Raw genomic sequence first — 21,702 nt, forward strand, 5'->3', positions numbered from 1 at the left:
TTCATAAGGCAAAAAGGACAACAAAACTGTTTATAACATAATTATAACCATCTCTGTTATATTATATCACAGTAAATACCATCTCAATGCGTTTCCAAATACTTCTTCATCAGGAGGTGCTCTGACAACAGGGAGAAGTCACTACAATATTACCAATAAAAACATTAATTGATTAAAACAAAAAAAGTTTTTTTTTTACTCAAACCTAATAACATATCATAATATATTCCAAATACTTTACATTTAAATACACCAATTCAGCCAAAAGTAACTATCCATAAGTAAAAAGGAAAAACAAAACTATACCAGTCAAACAAATCATACATTTTTTAAACTCTCACAATATGCCCTTTTCATGATCTGGGCTGATGTGATAAGTGGAATCAAAACATCTGAAAACAACCAGTTTCCCCGTTCAACAACTCATGCACTTTACAAGTTCACCTACATGAAACCAACAGAATCCCAAGAAAATAAATGTTCAACTGCTCTAGATACTAGTATGATTAGTCACCCCATAATTATTAACTGATTTATAAATCTGTCCAATATTATATCCAAAATCAATATCTGTTGGTCGAGAAATCCCAGCTTGGAACCAAGCAAGACCAGAGCCTAACAATCAGTAACAAGAGTGCTGACCCTATAATCTTTTAAACTGCATGAATGCCACACACAGGAAGGAGCATGTACCCAGGCAGAGATGCATACAGCTGAGCACAGCAGCAGTACAAGAGAATGCACCAGCCATGGAAAAGCACTCATTTAAAAAGCCCTCCCTACAAGCATGTGACTCCGGGCACCCAATCGATGCACATTGGGGAATGTCACTGCCCACTATGCTCAGAGATGACATCAGAGATGTAATTATAAGAAAGAGCTTGGAAGACAAAGGAGTTGTCTAGCAATCAGCAGGTAATCAGCAGGGGGGCAAGCATCCAAGTCTCACCAGGCTGTGTTCCTTTTAGATAGCTATCAAAAAGAAAGATGGGAAAGAAAGAAAAGACTTAAGGGGCCTGATTTAATAAAGCCATCCAAGACTGGAGAGGATACACTTTCATCAGTGAATCTGGGTGATCCAGCAAACTTGCAATGAATCCTGTCCAGGATTGAAAATATTTGCTAACAAACGGCAAATTACTTTTATAAAATCTATTTCAGGTTTCACCCAGATTTATTGCTGAAAGTCAATCTTCTCTAGCATTGGAGAGCTTTAATAAATCAGGCCTAATATGTCTACTCTGTTATGCAAGGCAGTACAATGTTGAAACTACATGTAATACTTATGGGTAGGTCTTATTTTCGGGGAAGCACGGTATGTCTACTCTGTTATGCAAGGCAGTACAATGTTGAAACTACATGTAATACTTATTATATCATTGTATATGGGTATGCGGAATAGTGAGCTTTATAATAATAAAATATTTTTATATTAGTAACCTAAGCAATCTACAGTGTGTGAGTATTGACTGATCCACAGCAAACATCAGCAAATTCATATACAAAATAGAGCGAACACACCATAACATTTTGGTTCCACATAAGTGTGCACCAGTAGTTCTATTTTCATATTATTTATGTAGCTCAAACATACTGAACAGCGCCACCACATCAACAGTGACCAGCAGAGGCTATGGAGGGACGGTCATCTTGTGTGGTGTTTGGAGGAGTTGGATGCTGTCCTACATATGAGGGTAACTTCACTACAAAAGACAGGCCTAAAGCCTAATGAATTTAGGAAGGTAGTGGATGGCCTGCATGACTGAGGGAGACAGGAAGCAGGCAGTGAGAGGGTTAATAGAAAAGCCTGGCAAGATAGCACAAGGAAGAGGGAGGTAAAGGTGAGGTAGAGGTGGGTGGAGAATAAAGGGTTAAAAGGACAGCGTGTTGAGAAGGAGTAAGGAGCTGAGAAAGAGTGAGGAAAGTTTTAGGCACGTGTGGGAAAACGTTGTTAAAGTGGGAAAAGTTTGCTCACCCTCCCGCCCTATTGGGTTTTGAGTCTGGTGTGTGTGTGCTACGGTGAGGAACTCGAAGGATGGTGGTTTGTGAAGTGTTAAATGGGGTTAGGAGATTCCGCCTTTGGTGTGGAATCAGTTTTGAACTATTTTGGCATTATATGGAAGTGTGGGTTTACATGTCTTTGTGTATTTTGTCATGTAGATATAGTGATGTCTGTGTGGTATCTATATTTTAATGTGATGGTTTAGAAAATGGGTTTATTTTGAATAAAGTTGTTTTAAAAATTTTTTTTTAATGTGTTCTCCTTTACAATCTCCCAGGATCTTTTAACCTTTGGTGATCCAACAGAAATACAATTTAACAAGTAAATTGTGATTGTTTTTATGCAGTTGCTTTCTATGAATTGTTAAAAAAGCTAATTATTAAAACAGCACAATTATCCTATTAAACCTCAGGAGTCTGCAACGCATAGTTGTGCGCCAAAGACGACCCGTTATGTGCACGTGAACTGTGTTCTATCAGTTGCAAAATGCCCCGGCTACTTTTGCAGAGAAGGATCCTCATTTGGGTAAGTTTTTCTTTTTAGGTGTATATTATTTGTTTGCCTTCATGTGCACTCATGTATGTACATACATGCATATATGTATGTATGCATTTACATGTATGTACAAATACATATACAAAGGGAAACTATGGGAATAAATGGGCAAAGAGGGTTTTTGGCATATTGCTTAAAATGCTTCAAATTGAAAAGATTGCCTTTTTCGTCCTATGATTTCTAATCTCGTGGACTTGTCTCTAGGCAACATTCATGGATGATATTGCGACCGGTTAAAAGAGGAATCCACCTCTATGTGTTTCGATAACCAAGCTGAGATAAGTAAATCAATATATAGTGGGCCAAGGTTTAAAATGCCATTCAAACCTGGAGAAACACCCTAAAAGGTTGGAAAATGTTTGGCACAAAGTGTGTTTGTCCCCAGAAGTTTGATATACTAGTATTGTTTGTTTTATGTAATGCCCTAAATAATGCATACAATCCAGTATTTATTGAAAAAAATGAAGTTGAGCAACAACAGAATATTAATTTCTAAGAGTGCCTGACCCTGCTTGTGAGCTTGGCAATCAATAAGCTTTGATGTTGTGCTTGGAACCTGGACCTCCTCCCATCACCATCAGGTGTGTTAGAATGAGTATGCAACTCAGCTGGACAACTAACCTCTATCAGGAATCTCTCCCAGCCATGGATGTTTAGTTTTACCTTCCCTCATCACATCTTTAATTCACTCAGGATCTGAGTAAGTCAGCACCCATTATTTAGTGTTTTGTCACTTTTCTTACATTGAAAAAAATTCAGCAGTACACCACAAACTAAACATTATTATTAAACATGATTTACATAGCGCCAACATATTACACAGCGCTGTACATAAATATTGGTTGGAAATGACAGACATACAGACTGGAGGAGGCGAGGACCCTGCCCTGAAGAGCTTACAATCTAGGACAGGGGTGTCAAACTAAAATAGAGGAATAAAATGATTAACTTAGACAAAGTTGCAGGCAAAACTTGAAGTTTATTAAAAACCTGACCTGGCCCCTTCAGACTATTATCTGTTCCCGAATTTGAAGAAACACCTGAAGGGGCAACGTTTTGAGGATGTTTTTGACATCAAAGATACTGCTGAGAGCTGGTTTGCGACCCAACCATAGGACTTTTATTTGAACAGTCTAAAAAAGCTGCAACTACGCTGTACTGAAAGGATCTGCAGGTTTCTTGGCTCTATTCCTCTCTCCTCTCAATCCATCCCAGAGTCTCTCATGCATCAGAACTGGTGCACCCGGGAAGAATCACTCAATGATGCATACACTCGTATGGTATCACGCAATCTCCAACTTTATTATAACAAACATTAGTTTATATATCATAACAATATGCCGTGCGCATGCTCATTTACTGAATAGAAAATGACTAAAATACGTATCCTAAATTAAACCGTTTAGCGACATAATTTCAGACACATACAAAACATCTTGTTATTCAAAAACAGTCGACATTATCTGAGTTTAGCAGAATTAACAAGGACACTCATCTTGGCAAAACGTCAGGTTTATACACATATAGCCTAAACAACCAAGGAATACATTTAGTCCTTATAACTAAGCTCTCATAACTAAAAACTAGAATAAGAAACAAAATGGAGTTTCTCAGACCCTTTCATTCTCCTCCTTAATCATGAATATGACTTCAACTCCTATGATTCATCTGTAGGTATTCAATGTACTCATGTCCAACGTCCCTTGGTCTAGGACAGAATGCCTGAAATGCTTGCAATAAGGAGGGAATACAGTGAATACAGCAACACAGCAAGATTAGACAGACGATTATAATAATTCCATACATAAAGATTGTTTTCAACCGGGTAATATCAGGTAACCAACTCAGAAACCAATCCCACCATGAGGATGATCCCACATCTTGTTTAATACCTTGTACAATTTCTTGCAATGCCTGTATTTCTCTATGGACTTTGAATGATCTGATTGAAACAACACATACCCTTAAAACTCTGACATCCTAGATCATGCTTAAGCAATAGATATTCTATAGCAAATCTGTTTTCCAACACTGCTCCTCTCAAACCTTGTAAATCTAACAGTATATTGGCTAGACCAGTGCCAATCCTGGGACTCCTACATTAGATGCTCCCAGGCTAATGTACTCAGAAGCACTTAATAGAGGCAACCTAGAGGTACAATCAGGAGACAATTGTTTGGCAATTGATCTTTTCCCTCTCCGATTAACCCTTGTAGGTTTATCTCTTGGGAGTGCTACTGTAAGTCTAGAAAAGGTACAAGGACCTCCGGTAACATTACCAGGGATATAATTGAAAGTAACATTACCACAGGATAGAAACCACCCAGTGGGTAGTCCAATATCCTCGTTTACACCAGGCACCGGATGGGTGGCCTTACAACTCACAGTGCTTACCATAATCGTACCCTTTGGCTTCCGTATATGACATTCCCCACGATAGTAGCATATGGGGGAGGGTACTGTGAATTTGGGATACTGTTGTCTGCTATACCACAACTGTGCTATTATGCTCTGAGGAGTGGCCACTGCTATTAAACGTGTGTGTAATATGTCTTGGGTTAAGAGGGTTCTGCAAACACATAGAACATTTAGAGCTCTCATAAGTTTCACAATACTCTTATCTTCCAAATGGGCTGGTACTTCAGCCTCAATTCTCCTTTTTACTCTTGACCTGTTCCTCTGTATGCCACACAGAAAAGGTATCTCTTCAGGGTGAAAGATGCATGTAGTTGTAAGCCATATAGGCAGGAATATACACAAGTTACAAATCGTCAATAGGCAAACCACTCTCCCAGAATCCTGTGAGTTCAACATCTTAAGCCTGTGATAAGGCACTCTTCAGGGATTTCACACCTGCTTCACCCTCTTTGTCTCCGCTTGATGCTGGAGAAGGAACCTCCGGAACCCTTTTTACTCTCCTAGCGTGAATCCAAATTGGAGCCTCCTCTGTGAGAATCGCTGTCCTGGTAACTCCTACCACTCGGGTTGTCCAAACAGGAACTCAGTCTGTTTCCGTCCTTTTGCCAGGCACTGGACTATCACTACATCCTCTGGATGGAAAGGATGCGTAGGTTCCTGTGAAAAGAAAGGAGAGGCACGAGCAACATTTTTCTCAATTTGATCTAAAGTTTCTAAGAGTTTTTCCACATATTCTGCCTGTACTACTTCTAGATCCCCTTTTTCTATCACAGGGGCTTTTGGACCCCAAGGAGTAGGGAAGGGTCTTCCTATTAGGACCTCAAATGGTGAGTAGCCAGTATTCTTATTAGGCTGCATCCTAATTTCTGCTAGGGCTACAGGCAAAAACATTTTCCAATTTGTAAACCTACCTCCAGTAATTTTCCTTAGTTTTTCCCTAATTGTTTTATTCATCCTTTCTACTACCCCTAAACTCTAAGGGTGGTAGGGGAGATGGAACTTCTGGTATCGGTAAAGTAAATTTGTAAATGAGTGAATGGTGAAGTCGGGTAACTCAAATGCTGGTGTTGGGCTTTCTTTGAGTTATTTGGGTTGTTTCTGAGACATATAATACATTGTGAAACATAGGACTGTACCTTTGATCTAAGGCTTGGTATGAAAAAATCTCTCCTAATAAGATCAGTGGTTGCCTGTGCTCCCCTATGGCCAAGGCCATGATATTGTGCAATTAAAATTGGGCCCTTGCAACTGGAATACATGGTTTCCCCTCTGCAGATAAGACCCGTATCAGGATTTTGTACTGCACCTAGCGACTGCCATTCTGACTTGATGTCACTACTTGTTGCCAAATCCTGGAGACTTAGCAATAAATTGTCAGTAAGGGTAATTTCTGGGACCAGGGAGGGTATTTGCACTATTGCAGCCTCCCTAACCGCAGCCTCCTTTGCTGCCTTATCAGCTAGGGCATTTCCTCTCGCTATGTCCATTTGAAGACCAGTATGTGCTTTACAATGGACGATAGCAACTTTGCTTGGCAATTGGATGGCAGCCATGAGATCATGTACTAGGGTAGAATGTGAGATTTGCTTCCCATCTGCAGCTATGAAGCCTCTTCTCTGCCAGATTACCCCGTGATCATGTACAACCCCAAAGGCATATTTAGAATCAGTGTATATATTCACAGCTCTTCCCTCAAAAAGACAACAAGCTCTAGTGAGGGCAATCAGTTGAGCTGCTTGGGCTGACTTAAAAGGTATGGGATTTGATTCGAAAATAACATCAGGGAGTTGAACTACAGCATATCCCGCATGATAAGTGTTGTCATTAGGGCAGGAACAGGATCCATTTACAAAAATATCAGGAGCCCCTTCAATGGGTGTGGACTGTAAGTCTAGGTGAGGTCTGTTCATGTATGAGTTCAGAATACTCGTGAGGAGGCAAATCCTGCTCTCCCTTACATCCAAGTAGGGTATTTAGTATAGCCATTGAACCAAATGTGGGTGCTGAGTATTTGAGGACAAAATCCAAATAATCAACACTTTCTGTATACCATTGCAATTTCTTTCTTGCTACTTTATGTCCACATTCATATAACAACAGTAGTAGACTAACACAGTCCGCCTTGCAGGCCTCCCTAGTGAAACTACATATGCGGAGATCATCCACATACTGTAGAAGACAGAACCTCGAGGGGCAGTCCAAGGGTGCAGTGAAGTCTGGAGAACAATAGACTACAGGGGAATCTACATAACCCTGAGGCATTCCACAGCAAGTATACTGGCTATGTTTAAATGTAAAAGCAAAAAGTGGCCATGTCTCCTTGTCAACTGGGACAGAAAAAAATGCATTCTTTAAATCAATAACAGAGAAAAACTCTGCATGGGCAGAAATAGCTGATACCAGAGATGGCACGTCTGGAACCACAAGGGCTATGGGTATGATCTGAGCATTTTCTGCTCTAAGATCCTGGACAAACCTAAAGGTATTGTCAGCATTTCTCACTGGGTTGATAGGTGTGTTGTAGGGAGAAATATTTTCCTCAATAACCCCTGCCTCCAGAAATTCCATCACCATTGGTTCAATTCCCTTTTCTTTCTCTGGGGTAAGTGGATATTGTTTAATGTAGACAGGTGCAGTGCTGGGCTTAAGCATTTGCTTGTAAGGTGTACAAGAGATTAGACCAACATCTTGGTCAGTCCTTGCCTACACTTTAGGAGGAACCTGATCAAGCAGTGGGTCCTGTGGCTGACATTCCAGATATAATTCCAGATATAAAAAACAACCACTGTCTGGCACATTAATGTGACATGTAGGTGTCCTGTTTTGCTAATCCCCAACTGCAAATTCAGTAAAACAAATAAATCCCTTCCTAGCAGATTCACAGGACAATTTGGGATAATTCTGAAACAGTGTGTGAACATTGGTGACTATTTGGATGTTGAACTGAGAGAGGAGGAGTTTTATAAGATCTTGTAAGAATCCCATTATTTCCACAGAGGGCTCAGCATTCTCTCTTGGACCACTATAATAATCTTCACATATAGTACTACTAGTAGCACGAGAGTCCACAAGAAAAGGAAGAGGTCGCCTTCTATATTTAACACAATTAGTGGCGACTGCTTATAGTGGTTGGTAAGCAGGGCAAATGCTGGGATACTGTCCCCCGGGCACCTTCATTGCGGTGTCTGCTGTCCCCAAGCTATGGGGAAGCGAGGTTTACTCTGGGGCTGTGGCGGTGGTGGAGGAAGATCTGGGGTCTGGGAATGTTGTGGACATGGTTGAGTGTTTTGGACCCGAGTATCATTTGGGGTGTTTTGCCTAGGTGGGTAGGGGCATTGACTATCCCAGTGGTCTGTCCTACCACAATTAAAACAACCTGATTTGAGGGACAGTTTCTATCCTGAGTCTGATAATGAGCTTCTTTAGGCCTCATTATTTCAAAACATCCCACTGCATCTCTTTCCATTAATTTAGTTTGAAATAGGTCCTTGGTCAAACTTGGCCACTCTGAAATCATTTGCTTTACAGTAAGCTGCAAATGTGGTTTAAGATTAGTCAAAAATGTCTGGATAAGCATAGAGTGCATATTGTTTTGAACACTCATTCTAGCTTTCAAAGTCCACACCTCATTAAATCTTTTCCAGAAATCAATTACTGATTCTCCTGTCTTCTGCTTACAGGCTACCGCTGTAGGTAATGAAGACCTACTCTGAAAGCACCGTTCCAAGTCCTGCTTTACCTCATCCCACATTTCCTCTATTCCTGCTTCAGTATTTAGTTTATAATTACCAGCAGAAGTATTAGGGGGTTCTATAGTAATTATAGAGGGAACCTTACTCCAATCCCAGGGAGAATTTTGCCCAACAATGCCATCTATTATCAAACGCATGTCCTCTTGTGTCATACATCTTGCCTTACATGCCCTTTTAAGATAATGGAATGTTCCAGAAGAGGAGAAGGTTGGCTTAGGACAATGCTAGACAGATCTTTTTAATATCATCTACCTCTATAGGCTTCTTTAATGAAGTATCTCCTAGAGTCATAAATGGAAATTCCTCCACCTCACTGTCATCATCTGAGGTAGGTGTTTGTCCCTTAGGTAGTTTTACAACATATTTAGGAGGGACTTTACCTGACCTGCTTTCCTTTGGGGCACTCTCTTTGACCAAGACTATTTTCGGTACTAGGGGCCGGAAAGGAGCTACCCCCCCAACCGCACCCTCCTCAGGTATCACATCATCTGCCTGCCCACTCTGATCAGGAGATGGCATCAATCCACCCTGCTGCACAACCTCTGACAGTCCTAAAGATGATGATGATTTGGGCGGAGGGGCAGTAGCAGAGGCTTTAGTAGCAGTATACCCAGCTGATAGGTCAAGATCATCTTTAGACAATGAGGGCTACAACTTAGGAAAGGATCCCAAATATGGAGGGGGAAGCTTTTGGGGTGAGCTTCTAACATCCTTCTCTAATTCATGTTTCTTCGTTCCCTCCTGACTTTCCTTCACTGGCTTTTTAACCTTCTTATTTGGTCTATCGTACCAGTAAGCTGCATATCTCAACCCATTTTCGCCCCTGATTTCATATATTTCATATGCCTGATGGTCTGACCCATAGTATGGGTATGTCTCAGTATCTCCTAAACAAAAATTGAAGTTGGTTTTCTGATAATTTGGGTAAAGACAGTGGCTCTGATTCATCAAGCCAAATCAGAAGCTCGATGCATGTCCGTATTCACATTCCAGAATCGAACCCCTAAGATCAATTTATGAACCAAATCTGATGTGCTTGCGCACCTGCAAGGAAGTCGTCAACTGAAGCGATCTCTCTGATGGATATGAGCAGCCATGGCAGTTTCACACTGGTGAGCTTGCATTAAACTAATGGCACACATATTACCCTTAGCCCTAAAATATTGAAATCATCTATATGCAGTAAGAAATAAGCATATTTTGAAATGACTTCTTTATTTCCTGTTAGACAAGAGTTAACTGAGTTCAGCTCCTCTACATAGGCGCCTATCAAAAGGCTTACAATGCCTGATCGGAGGAGCTGCCTGGGGGTAAATATTGCGAGTTTCCACAGGCAAAACCTCTGCTTTGTCATTAGACTAGATTTTCCCGCAAAAGTCACTCACACACGATGTAGCCAGATGAGGATTCACACAGCATTAAGGTTTTCACGCCAAATCGTGTCCTCTTTGACCCAATGTATTGCACCCAGCTGAGGCTCCCCTTGTAAGCCATTAGACTTTCGTCAATGCTGACATCTCTTTCTGGCACATAGGTTTGCTGGAAATTTTGTAGAACCATCTGAGACATTTCCAAAATTTTCTTCACTTTTGGTGCAGGATGGGTAGTCTCATCAAATTCTTCATTGTTTGCAAAGTGCAGGTACTTCATGATGAGGGAAAATCGGTATTCTGGTATGACTGTGTCAGAGAATGGAATGGCAACCATTTTATGCCTGGACCAGTAGCAATTCTGCACGGGCTTGCCCACAACACCCTGCAGGATCACCAGGCCCAAAAACAGCCAGATGTGATCCTTGGTCACAGGTTCCCACTTTCTGCTTCTTGCAAACCCCAGGTGTGGAGCACCTTGTTGTTGTCCAACGTACCTGCATAAAACAAAATAAAAAAGGTATTTTAGGATATGTTCTTTTATATTGTGAATGTTGCAAGTAATATGTTAGCAAACACAGAGCAGCAAACACAAGAGGGGCTTACCTGTTTGTCTGCAACAATTTTATCGATAACTTCATCGGTCAAAAACAACTTCAAGTATGCCGGGGGGTTGTCGCATTTAGCCTCAATTTCATCCCAGGTGTGCTGGTGAATGGAAATCTTGGTGGTGGTGCTGCTTGGTCCGCATCAAGGTCAATAGGACACCATGTGCGCACAGCACTGACCTCAGGCCCAGAATCGTCGCTCAGTTCACTTTCGCTGTCTGATGACAAATTTCCTGGTGAATTACTATCGCTCAATTCCACAGACTCCAAATCACTATCGCTGCTTTCAAATTCCTCCAAAACAGCAGTTGCGCCAACGAGATACCTTTTGGATGCCATATGGTCTCCAGCAATCAGTTAAGAACAATCAAGCTCAAAGACAAAGTGATGAAATGATACATTCGGGAAGTGATTTATAAGCCATCAATAGGTCAGATCAAGGCTAATAGTGGGCAAAATGTAAATCAGGGCACTGGGAAATGATGCTCGGTGCACTAAAATGTGTTTTTATATTTTTACTTTGTGTTTTGTTGTGTATTTTACTGTAAAAAAAATGTAAAAGCAGATTACATAGTAATCTGCTTTTAAATTTCCCGTCCCCAGAATCCATCAGTCAACCGCATCACCCGGAAGATGTCATTAATACATTATTGTAATATTAATCTGATGTTCTGCAGCTATTGTTTTCTTTCAGAATGGTTGTGGTCATGACATCTTTAGGATTCTAAAATCATATCTTTCCAACAAAGACCTTCAGCAAAAATTTACATCATTCATTCAGCAAAGTGAACAGTCTTAACCCCTGATACTGTCTCATATTTGAAATATTAAAAGAAATCTTTTTACGTGGCCTGATAATTGAGTAAATTTTCTTGTTGAGTAACAAGAAAATCTTATTGAGAGGCACTTGAACTTCATAACTTTTTTTTATTAGAAGATGCAAGAATTCAGTTAAAAAAATCAAAGTACAGTAAAAGATGCATGCACTAAACAAAGAAAGTATGTTGATATCAGTACATTCTGTGAAACAGAGCATTGTACTGTGTACATTATCAATTCTCATTTATTACACTTACATGAACTGGATAATCATTAGCAAGCAATTTCAGAACATATAAAGAAGTCTAATTAAATATTTTTATGATACTCTGCTTGATCAGTAGAGGCAAAATATCTATGAAAGACTCCAAAATCTCAAAGAACTTGCCTACTCTCTTTTTCTCCAAGGAAGATTCAATCCAGGTCATCCTGAATCATGCATAAGTTTTTCTTTATAAAGTCTAAATGTGGGTGGTTCTTCAATCCAGTCATGTATGCATGATTGTTTTTTGCCCACTAACATTTGCAACATTTAAATTGCGTTCTTTCTATATGAAAGCTCGTGTTGAGCTAGAACAGAAATTTCGGGGAAGCACAATTAGAACATTCTGAGAGGCACTTGTCACATTCTATATATTTACATGTCTTATTTTTCTTTGTGGGTCTTTTGGTGTTTAGTAGGATTAGATCTGTCTGAGAAACACTTGTAACATTCCATACATCTACATGGTTTCTCATCTGTGTGAGTCTTCTGGTGGGTAATAAGCTTAGCACTTTGTGTGAAACACTTGCCACATTAAGCAAAATTAAAAGGTTTCCCTGCTGTATGAATTCTCTGGTGCTCAGTAAGATGTGAATGTCAAATATTACAAGTGTCTTATAAAACTGCCTCACCGGGATTTGCACCAGTAGGTATCTGTGTAGAACCCATACCAAACTCGGTCTATGGACTCGTTGGGCCTAATTTACCAAATGAGTAGTGTATGTTTACTTGTGCAAAAACCATTTCATCAATGTACAAATTAACTTTACAAAAAATTCTCAATCATCTACAAAAAAAAAAATTACTTTTGCAGAGGATTGCATCAGTGGTGGCAGCACGCCAATTTCTCAAATAGTGCATGTTCCATTAAATGGAAGGCCCAGGCTTGTGGTTCTCCTGGAAGAGGGAGTAATAAGTAATAATTGTATGATCACAGTTAGCACATCTTTCCTTTTTTCACTAAGCTATGTGACATTTTATTTACAAAGAAAAAATTCCTTTATTAACATGCTTTATTTCTTTACTGAATCAGGTACATAGATACAATCAACACCTTTTGCTTTGTGATTTAATTTTTGTGTATTGATGCTAGCATAGTAGCTTTTTTATTTTGAAAGAATCTCAAAATGCAATGCACATAGTACAACCATATGGTATTTAAAAGTTACATAAGTAGAAAATCAGCAATAAACAACAATTGGCGTGACAAAAATCTCTGAGACCATAAAATAATTGTGGACCAATACCAATAATATTGAAATGATTTTATCATCTGTTTTTGTATCTGCAGAGCCAATTGATGTTCACTTTCAGGTGTGTATTTACGGTTATCTTCCAGTAATATTATTCTAATTAACAGGATGGTGAGTGAAAACAAAAGCTACGAACACACTTACAATTATAGTTAGAAAATGAACAACTAACGATTATGCACCATTATACATGATTATTTTGAACGATCATATTGTGCACAGTACTGTACATGCATGGGGTAATAATACGATTGTTCAAAAATAATCCATAAATAGTGTACACAGGCTAGATACGATTGTTTAAACAATGCAGGAAGTGACATGTAAAGGAGAAAGAGTATTGCAGAAACATCCATGATCACTGAATGACCATACACACAACAGATAGCGAACGTTCGTTGCTCAATCTGATCCGCTGGGACGGTCGTTCATTTCCAGCGACGATCCTCGTTCATCGGCATCATTGGTCAGTCCTGTACTTTTTGTTAATGATTATCGAAGGAACGGTTGTTAGTCATTTGTTTCCAATGAAAATGATTGAAAGTGTGCATGCAGCTAAAGCATAGTAACACTAAGGATAGACACAAGGGTGGCTTATAGGTATAGGTTCTAAACTATGGGTTCTAAAAATGAAAAATATATAAAAATAATGGTAACAATACATATATTAGGGTTATTTTAATGAATAACAGTATAATTAATGCATAAACAATAAACCTCAAAAATTATCATGGCTGTAAGAATATTTAGGGTGAAAGGATAAGGGATTTCAGGGCCCCACTTATTAAAGGAATGGTTTTAAACACAATACATGATTTAAACCTAAGAATTTTGCAACCTCAAGGATGAAAATCCATCTGGTTTCCCAGAAGATTGAGTCTTATATGGATATAGGGTTGGCACACCTGGAATGCCCTCTATGAAATGTTATAAAAAGGAGCTAAAATAATTCATAGGATTCAATTCCAAGTTCCAATCTGAGTCTTAGTTTTCCAACATGCACATAGAGGTCAATCTCAGGCAGCCATTGGTGATCCTTCTAAGATCTATAATGGGCAAGGCACAACAGCACAAAGCACACATTTGTGGTCCTCTGCTGGTCAGAAAACACAAAAGCAATTGTTTTTGTGCACATTTCAGCAGTTTATTCAACACAGTATTTTCCAAAACCACATATAACCTTGTTTCAACCCAGAGAAATTAGAGCCTGAAAAGTAAAAATAAGAGTTATAAACTCTATGCTCAAAGGTTACATTTTCTCCTGCTCAGAATGTTTTACCCTCTGTTTACCTTGTCGGATCACATGCCACCTGGAGGATCCTAAATCAACACATCAATGGATGTCACAGAAGTGGCGATAGATAGTTACAGTCTCCCAGTACAGATCTTTTACCATAAAACCCTCTAAGGGAAAATATACAATAACCAACCCTTTTTATCAAAGGAATGTAGAGTTAAATGATACCAACACTTGGGAATTGATATATAACAGGATACATGGATTAGGGTGATTACTCCCACCCTGGATTTATTAACACCCAAGATATATGACCCCTGCTGTGCTTCTCAAAAAACTCCAGACGCTTGGGCTCCAGGATTTCTACATAAAAGGTTGCTTAGAGTTTTTATCTAATTACTGGAGTTTAAATTGAGCAATCGCAAATTGGGGGAATTTATCAGGCAAAAGAGTCCTACAAATCACATCCAATACCCAATCCAAAATCTCCAGTGAGGCCTAATGGCAATCAACTGCATATGACATTTTCTATATTTTCGGTTTGTTAGACAAAGCAAGAAAATGTATGTTCTAGATTCAGTGTGGTTGATTTATCAAGCGAATATGCGTAAGCTTGCGGCATGAAAACACGTGGCGCTCGGCAAGGGCATATTACTGCGAGATGGGGCCGAGTGCAAGTGCACTTACGGCATTGAAAAATGAGCAGTGGGTCAAGAATTATTAAGGTGATTCATTTTCATCTGCGCAATTCAGGAGGATCTGTTCAGCTCTGTCAATGGTGATGTCATAACAAACAATATCCTCACAACGGGTCCCTGTTCTGTGCGCATCAACAGTCCATTACAGGTCACTTTATATGTTTAGTGATACTTTCTTATGTTACATTATACTAATTCACACGATTTTTGCCCAATCGATCGTCGTTCGTTCGTCGTTCATTTTGAACGATAAAAATTGGAAGTGTGTACGCAGCTTAAGTCAGCACCCATTATTTGTTTTTTTGTCACATTTCTTACAATGAAAAAAATCCAGCAGTACACCACAAACCAACATATTACGCAGCGCTGTACATAAATATTGGTCGCAAATGACACACATACAGACAGGAGGAGGCGAGAACCCTGCCCTGAAGAGCTTGCAATCTAGGACAGGGGTGTCAAACTAAAATAGAGGAATAAAATGATTAACTTAGACAAAGTTGCAGGCAAAACTTGAAGTTTAATAAAAACCTGACCCGACCTGGCCCCTTCAGACTATTATCTGTTCCCGAATTTGAAGAAACACCTGAACACTTTGAGGACATTTTTGACGTCAAAGATACTGCTGAGAGCTGGTTTGCGACCCAACCATAGGACTTTTATTTGAACTGTCTAGAAAAGCTGCAACTACGCTGTACTGAAAGGATCTGCAGGTTTCTTGGCTGTATTCCTCTCTCCTCTCAATCCATCCAAGAGTCTCTCATGCATCAGAACTGGTGCACCCGGGAAGAATCACTCAATGATGCATACACTCGTATGGTATCACGCAATCTCCAACTTTATTATAACAAACATTAGTTTATATATCATAACAATATGCCATTGCGCATGCTCATTTATTGAATAGAAAAATCACTAAAATACGTATCCTAAATGAAACCGTTTAGCGACATCGTTTCAGACACATACAAAACATCTTGTTATTCAAAAACAGTCGACATTATCTGAGTTTAGCAGAATTAACAAGGACACTCATCTTGGCAGAACATCAGGTTTATACACATATAGCCTAAACAACCAAGGAATACATTTAGTTCTTATAACTAAGCTCTCATAACTAAAAACTAGAATAAGCAACAAAATTGAGTGTGTCAGACCCTTTCAATCCCCTCTTAAATCATGAATATGACTTCAACTCTTATGATTCATCTTTAGGTACTCAATGTACTCATGTCCAACGTCCCTTGGTCTAGGACAGAACGCCTGAAATGCTTGCAATAAGGAGGGAATACACTGAATACAGCAACACAGCAAGATTAGACAGACGATTATAATAATTCCATACATAAAGATTGTTCTATCAAAATAGTTACATATGTATATAATCCTCAGCTGTCCTACCACCCCCACCCTTTACCTTAACACAGCCCACTCTCACCACACCCCAGAATAAGCCTTACAGTTCTCCGCACTTACTGACCTCTGTATCAAACCACTGATGATCCCATCGCAATCCATAGCAGATGGTTGGGACAGGGGAAAGCAAAAACTCGATCCCAAGAAAACATCATCAACAGTGACAATGATGGTCCCTCTGTCTTGTCCGCCGCCAATGACACTCCGAAGCGCTCAGCCACATTCTACAATGTGGCCAACAGCACCCTTTTCACCTTTCTGGGTACCTTCTTAGAAAAGAGTGCCTCTGCTTGCAACCCCATGTTGAAACACCTGCACCCCGCAGAAACCTTGAATCGTCCTTCACTGAAGAGCCAGCAAACTCCCTTCTTACTGGCCGATGACCCTCCTGCTTGAGGACTGCCCCCCTGAAAAATCTGTAGCCCCCCCGGTCTTTCTGACATTATCAGGCGCATCCACAAACCTATATTCCTGTGGTCCTAGTGCAGCGCTTTCCTCTGTCGGAACTGCTTATCTTAACTCAACTGGGTGACTTCCATTTACATTCGATAAGCTTACCTAATTGTGACCAAGTAACAAAACAGTGCTGCACATTTTTCGGGCTGTTTCCCCCTGATAAAGCTTCCCCTCCCCCAGGCCCCCGGCGCTCCTCACCTCCATCTTCCCCTGCCCCTCTGCTACTTCTCCTCTTGCAGGTCCACTGCCTTGTACAGCACCCCCTTCTCCGCCTACCCCTTCCAACCCCCACTACCTTCCAGTCTCCTCACCACTTCCCTCAATCCTCCTAACAGAGCCACAACCCCCTTTCTCCCCTCCCCCTTGTCACCACCATTTTTCACAAAGCCCCTCTCCTTCTATTTCACTGAACCTGCCTCTCCCCCATGGCCCCAAATCCCACAATCTCCTTGCTCTCCATACCTCAACCATTACACTCAGCAGTCTCCTAGTCCCCATCACCCTCCCCTCCCATCCTTCCCAATGCTCCCTGTTACAGCTACTGATTCACAACAGGACTCCATGTTACACTTTAGATATAAAGCAGCTATAACCAACAAATACCAAGAAACCAAATATATAATGCTACCACAATGGCACCTAAAACGGCACCTACAAAGCTGGCAAAGATCTTCCCTGAGGCAGACCCAACCTGTTGGAGGTACTATGCTGCACCAGGCACACTGCTGCACATTATCTGGGAATGCTCAGTACTAACCACTTTTTGGAACAATGTGGTGGCTGTAACACTTAAACTAACAGAGTTCAATATCTGTGGGAGACCTGAGCTAGCTCTTCTACATGTAACAAAGTTTACCTAGAAACTATACATACAAATCCTGTTACGCCACCTATTGAATGCTTCAATTGCATGTATACCAGCTGGATGGAAAATAGAAACTGTATCTCCCTGACTATTGGCAATGACTGTGACGAGTGGTGGACATTTATGCTATGGAAGAAATGACAGTGAGAAAAAGAAACATGGAAAAATTCATGCAGACAGGGTTTTACTGGATACAGTTCTACTCTACAACCGGATACAGCTCACAGCAGGCCGCCCCTGATGAGGAGAATCTTTCCACAATGCGTCACTGAGTGGTGGAGTAATTCACTCACGTGTAAAATCAGTAGACTGCCCTGGTAAACCCCACCCTCCCAAGTTTTTAAAAAATATTATGATTTGTCTTTTTTGACTGGTATGGTTTTGTTTTTCCTTTTTCTTACGGGTAGGTACTTTTGGCTGAATTGGTTTATTTATAAGTAATGCATTTGGAATATATTATATGTTAAGTTTCAGTAAAAAAAAAATCCTTTTTTGTTTTAAAAAATACATGTTTTATTAGTAATATTGTAGTGACTTCTCCCTATTGTCAGACCATCTCCTGATGAAGAGGTATTTTGAAATGCATTGGCATTTACTGTGATATAATATTATAGAGATAGTTATGATTATGAACAGTTTTTGTGTCCTTTTTGCCTTATGAAATGGATAAAAAGATTGGAAAATTGTGTGTTTTATGTGTATTACCTGTTTAAAAATATGTTTTGCATATTTATATGTTTAAAAGTAAATAGTATGTAACATTCTGAGAACCTATGGTGTTGACCATTGAAAAATCCCAAATGTTGCAAGTTTTTCTATCTATTGGTAAATTTAAAGGCTGTGATCTTATAGCCAATATTTACTTATTCTTCTGAACCTATTGTCATGCTATTTTTAGTTTGCATTTTCCATTCCCTCCCAGTAATAAAATGCTAATGATTTGGTATGCTAGGTGAGACAAAGAATGGTCACACTGCCCAGTAATGTTTTGGAAACACACCCCTTTGTTAGGTAGATTACATCTGTTAGCCATTCCAAAGCCTCCTTATGTTGGAGGATGGTTAAAAACTGTATTTAAGGTAAAACACAGCTCAGTCAGTTACTAGAATTACAGGCAGATCAGGAAAACAAGGTTTTGCATATAAATCTCTATACTCCACCATTCCAGGTATTTATATTTTTTTAAAAATACACAAGGTTTGGTATATGTTGAAATATTTTTTTGTTACCTTAATATGTTTTAGGTTTCTTGTTTTTTATTCTTAAAGCCAGTGTTTTTCAACCAGGGTTAAAAAAACTGTGTTAAAGTAACACATTTTCCATTTTCTGTGGATTACATTCAGAGAGAATTATAATTTTAGGAGAGGTATTTGATAGAATAACATAGAAATCCCAGATCTGCTCCACCATTCTAGGTATTTATACTTTGTATAATTGCACAAGTATATTATATGTTAAAAGGCTTTTTGGTTACCTTGCAAATGTATTTAATTTTTACCTTTATATACTGGTTTACTGGTTGTCTGTGGTAACAATTATTTACATTTCTGAAACCAGGTTCTACTGTCCTGACTGTGATGTTGGACTTTGTGAAGCACCCTGCTTCAAAATCTACCACACCCGGGATGTCTACTAAAAATGTAAATATATTTTTTCTAAAATCTGCATTTTTTTTCATAAACTGCATTGTTGTGGTCTATTATTTCATTATTTTTTATAATTATGATTTATAATTTTGTGTTATTATGTTTTATGATTATATTATAATAAATATAATTTTTATACCCAGGAATTAATCCTAAGAATTACAGGCCCACGATATAAACAAAAATGTCTATGCAAAAAAATAGGATCACTTTTTTCAAAAAACTGACAGAATTAGAATGCTATGGGGGTTAAATATATTAGACAAAAATATCATTTGGATTCTACATTTTTATGGGAACCATTTTTTTCTCTACAATGCCAGTAATCACTGTTGCCTAATTCTAACACACCTGATGGTGATGGAAGGAGGTCCAGCTTGCCAAGCACAACATCAAAGCACAATTATTGCCAATTATTGCCAAACTCACAAGCAGGGCCAGGCACTCTTAGAAATGAATAGATGTTGTGTTGTTGCTTAACTTAATGCTCATAAATACTGGAGTGTATGCATTATTTAACAACAAAACTGTTCATAATCATAACCATCTCTGTTATATTATGTCACAATAAATGCCACCTCAATGCGTTTCAAAAAACCTCTTCATCAGGAGAAGGTCTGACAATAGGGAGAAGTCACTACAATATTACTAATAAAACATTTACTCAACCTAATATTATATCATAATATATTCCAAATGCTTTACATATAAATAAACCAATTCAGCCAAAAGTAACTACCCATAAGAAAATGGAAAAACAAAACCATACCAGTCAAAGACAAATCATATTTTTTAAAAACTTTCACAATGTGTCCATTTAATGAATTGGGCAGATAGGATAAGTGGAATCAAAAAACTTTACAAAATTCAGGGGAGTGACCACATTATATTTCAATTGTCAAAACGTCAGAAAATTGTTGTATGACCATTCCGTTTCAAGGATTTATTGTTACGTTATTTTTTCTTTTTAATACACTGCCATCTAGCAAATACCCTGGCTTTTCTCTTCTTTTCATTTATCTCTATTGACATTATCAGGGTATGTGGCAAGAAACATATTGTTAGAGATTCCATCGATTAGCACCCCACTCTTTATAAGACCTCTACTCAAAGGTTACATTTTCTCCTGGTGTGAATTAGGGAAATTGCAACCCAGAAAATCATAAATATGACAATAACCATAGAGAGATAAACATTTCAAAAAACACCTATGACTCTGCTGCAACTTAGGGAAATGTTACAGAACAAACATGGAAGATGACTTATTCCCCAATTGTTATATGTATATATTGTGCACTATATTCCCAATCCTTTGGTATAAATGATTAGTGAAGGTATGGGTGTGGATGTTTTTATTCATAATTATTTGTTTACCCGGTCTGGTCAGATATGCCACCTGGAGGATCCTAAATCAATACATTAATGATTGAAAATAGATGAATAGATATTTACAGTCTCCCAGTACAGATCTTATTACCATAAAACCCTTCAATGGATAATATACAAAAACCAGCGTCTTTTATTAAAGGACAGTACATTACAGTACTGATGTACACTAAAATATTACCAACACTTGGAGATGGATATATAACAGGATACATGGAGTAGGGTGATAACTCCCACCTTGGATTTATTGACACCTGAGATATATGACCCCTGTTGTGCTTCTCAAAGAACTCCAGACACTCTCTGGATTTCTACATAAAAGGTGGCTTTGAGGTTTTTATTTATTATTGGAGTTTAAATGAAGCAATGTTTCCTGTTTGTTAGACAAAGCCAGATATTTATATTTAAGACCCAATTTCTTTGTAGCTGTAAGCAAGTTTAAAGATAACTTTGAATTTATTGACCTAATAGAATTGTAGAATAGTAATTGAATAAGAAGGACTCATCATGACTAATTATTAGGAAACAAATAACTAAAAATGTCACCAGAATACCAATTATAGGCTTACAATTTATAGTAAGTTGTGTACTTTATCCGTAGATTTTTTCTACATAGATCTGTTATTCATTTTAAGGAAGACGTGTAATTTTAAGAATCCTAAAATTATTGTATCTCACCTAAATCTATTTTTTATAGTTTATATTTTTTCCACACAGTTGAATTAAAGACTATCTTAGTGAAAAAAGGATGTGCTAACTCTCATCATAAAAATATCCCCCTCTTCCAGGAAAACCACAGGCCTGGGCCTTCCATTAAATGGAACACAGTGATGAAGATAATGGTATTGTGCTATTTTGCGCTATTTGAGAAATTGGCGTACTGCCACCGCTGAAGCAATTCTCTGGAAAAGTTCTTTTTTTGTAGATCATTAAAATGAACTTGTACATTGATAAAATGT

At 38.8% G+C, this 21,702-nt stretch overlaps 2 protein-coding genes across 2 annotated transcripts in view; one reads left to right on the top strand and one right to left on the bottom strand.

Annotated features, from left to right (window-relative positions):
- LOC140327980 (uncharacterized) overlaps positions 1 to 21,702 on the top strand; it is a 648,380-nt gene that overhangs the window by 565,690 nt on the left and 60,988 nt on the right. The gene's annotated exons all lie outside the window — the stretch shown is intronic.
- The window catches only part of LOC140328568 (uncharacterized), a 63,901-nt gene that overhangs the window by 17,303 nt on the left and 24,896 nt on the right, over positions 1 to 21,702 (bottom strand). The window lies entirely within an intron of this gene.

This window comes from Pyxicephalus adspersus, chromosome 4 (genome assembly GCF_032062135.1).
Source record: "Pyxicephalus adspersus chromosome 4, UCB_Pads_2.0, whole genome shotgun sequence".
In the NCBI taxonomy this organism is placed as follows: Eukaryota; Metazoa; Chordata; class Amphibia; order Anura; family Pyxicephalidae; genus Pyxicephalus; species Pyxicephalus adspersus.